A 2,934-nucleotide genomic window follows, 5' to 3' on the forward strand; every position below is an offset into this window, starting at 1 on the left:
TCTTGTCTGGCTTGCTCTCTTATCTGGCTCGCTCGCTTTCATATCTGGCTCGCTCGCTTGCTCTCATGTCTGGCTCGCTTGCTCTCATGTCTGGCTCGCTCTCATATCTGGCTTTCTCGCTTGCTCTCTTGTCTGGCTCGCTCTCTTATCTGGCTCGCTCGCATATCTGGCTCGCTCGCTCTCACATCTGGCTGGCTCGCTTGCTCTCATTTCTGGCTGGCTCGCTTGCTCTCATATCTGGCTCGCTCGCTTGCTCTCTTGTCTGTCTCACTCTCTTTTATGGCTCGTTTGCATATCTGGCTCGCTCGCTTGCTCTCATATCTGGCATGCTCGCTCACTCTCATATATGGCTTGCTCGCTTGCTCTCATATTCGGCTCGCTCGCTTGCTCTCATATCTGGCACGCTCGCTTGCTCTCTTGTCTGGCTCGCTCTCTTATCTGGCTCGCTCGCATATCTGGCTCGCGCGCTTGCTCTCATATCTGGCTAGCTCGCTTGCTCTCTTGTCTTGCTCGCTCTCTTATCTGGCTCGCTCGCTCTCATATCTGGCTGGCTCGCTTGCTCTCATATCTGGCTCGCTCGCTTGCTCTCATATCTGGCTCTCTTGCTCTCAGATCTGGCTCGCTCGCTTGCTTAATTGTCTGGCTCGCTCTCTTATCTGGCTTGCTCTCTCTCACATCTGGCTTGCTCGCTGCTCTCTTGTCTGGCTCGCTCTCTTATCTGGCTCGCTCGCATATCTTGCTCGCTCGCTCTCACATCTGGCTCGCTCGCTTGCTCTCAAATGTGGCTAGCTCGCTTGCTCTCTTGTCCTGCTCCCTCTCTTATCTGGCTCGCTCGCTCTCATATCTGGCTGGCTCGCTTGCTCTCATATCTGGATCGCTCGCTTGCTCTCTTGTCTGGCTCGCTCTCTTATCTGGTTTGCTCGCTAGCATATCTGGCTCGCACGCTTGCTCTCTTGTCTGGCTTGCTCTCTTATCTGGCTCGCTCGCTTTCATATCTGGCTCGCTCGCTTGCTCTCATGTCTGGCTCGCTTGCTCTCATGTCTGGCTCGCTCTCATATCTGGCTTTCTCGCTTGCTCTCTTGTCTGGCTCGCTCTCTTATCTGGCTCGCTCGCATATCTGGTTTGCTCGCTCTCACATCTGGCTGGCTCGCTTGCTCTCATTTCTGGCTGGCTCGCTTGCTCTCATATCTGGCTCGCTCGCTTGCTCTCTTGTCTGTCTCACTCTCTTTTATGGCTCGTTTGCATATCTGGCTCGCTCGCTTGCTCTCATATTTGGCATGCTCGCTCACTCTCATATATGGCTTGCTCGCTTGCTCTCATATTCGGCTCGCTCGCTTGCTCTCATATCTGGCACGCTCGCTTGCTCTCTTGTCTGGCTCGCTCTCTTATCTGGCTCGCTCGCATATCTGGCTCGCTCGCTCTCAAATCTGGCTCGCTCGCTTGCTCTCATATCTGGCTAGCTCGCTTGCTCTCTTGTCTTGCTCGCTCTCTTATCTGGCTCGCTCGCTCTCATATCTGGCTGGCTCGCTTGCTCTCATATCTGGATCGCTCGCTTGCTCTCTTGTCTGGCTCGCTCTCTTATCTGGCTTGCTCGCTAGCATATCTGGCTCGCACGCTTGCTCTCTTGTCTGGCTTGATCTCTTATCTGGCTCGCTCGCTCTCATATCTGGCTCGCTCGCTTGCTCTCATGTCTGGCTCGCTCGCTCTCATATCTGGCTTTCTCGCTTGCTCTCTTGTCTGGCTCGCTCTCTTATCTGGCTTGCTCTCATACATGGCTCGCTCGCTCTCACATCTGGCTGGCTCGCTTGCTCTCATTTCTGGCTGGCTCGCTTGCTCTCATATCTGGCTCGCTCGCTTGCTCTCTTGTCTGTCTCGCTCTCTTTTATGGCTCGCTCGCATATCTGGCTCGCTTGCTCTCAAATCTGGCTCGCTCGCTTGCTCTCATATCTTGCTTGCTCGCTTGCTCTCATATCCGGCTCGCTCGCTTGCTCTCATATCTGGCTCGCTCGCTTGCTCTCTTGTCTGGCTCGCTCTCTTATCTGGCTCGCTCGCATATCTGGCTCGCTCGCTCTCACATCTAGCTGGCTCGCTTGCTCTCATATCTGGCTCGCTTGCTCTCTTGTCTGGCTTGCTCTCTTATCTGGCTCGCTCTTATATCTGCCTTGCTAGCTCGCTCTCATATCTGGCTCGCTCGCTTGCTCTCTTGTCTCTCTCGCTCTCTTTTATGGCTCGCTCGCATATCTGGCTAGCTTGCTCTCACATCTGGCTCGCTCGCTTGCTCTCTTGTCTGGCTCGCTCTCTTATCTGGCTCGCTCGCATATCTGGCTCGCTCGCTTTCATGTCTGGTTCGCTCGCTCTCATATCTGGCTTGCTCGCTTGCTCTCATATCTGGCTCGCTCGCTTACTCTCATATCTGGCTCGCTCGCTTGCTCTCTTGTCTGGCTCACTCTCTTATCTGGCTCGCTCGCATATCTGGCTCGCTCGCTCTCAAATCTGGCTCGCTCGCTTGCTCTCATATCTGGCTCGCTCGCTTGCTCTTTTGTCTGGCTCGCTCTCTTATCTGGCTTGCTCGCTAGCATATCTGGCTCGCACGCTTGCTCTCTTATCTGGCTCGATCGCTCTCATATCTGGCTCGCTCGCTTGCTCTCATGTCTGGCTCGCTCGCTCTCATATCTGGCTTTCTCGCTTGCTCTCTTGTCTGGCTCGCTCTCTTATCTGGCTTGCTCGCATATCTGGCTCGCTCACTCTCACATCTGGCTGGCTCGCTTGCTCTCATTTCTGGCTGGCTCGCTTGCTCTCATATCTGGCTCGCTCTCTTGCTCTCTTTTATGGCTCGCTCGCATATCTGGCTCGCTCGCTCTCAAATCTGGCTCGCTCGCTTGCTCTCATATCTGGCTTGCTGGCTTGCTCTCATATCCGGCTCGCTCGCTTGCT

Source organism: Hyla sarda, unplaced genomic scaffold, assembly GCF_029499605.1.
Source record: "Hyla sarda isolate aHylSar1 unplaced genomic scaffold, aHylSar1.hap1 scaffold_22, whole genome shotgun sequence".
NCBI lineage: Eukaryota > Metazoa > Chordata > Amphibia > Anura > Hylidae > Hyla > Hyla sarda.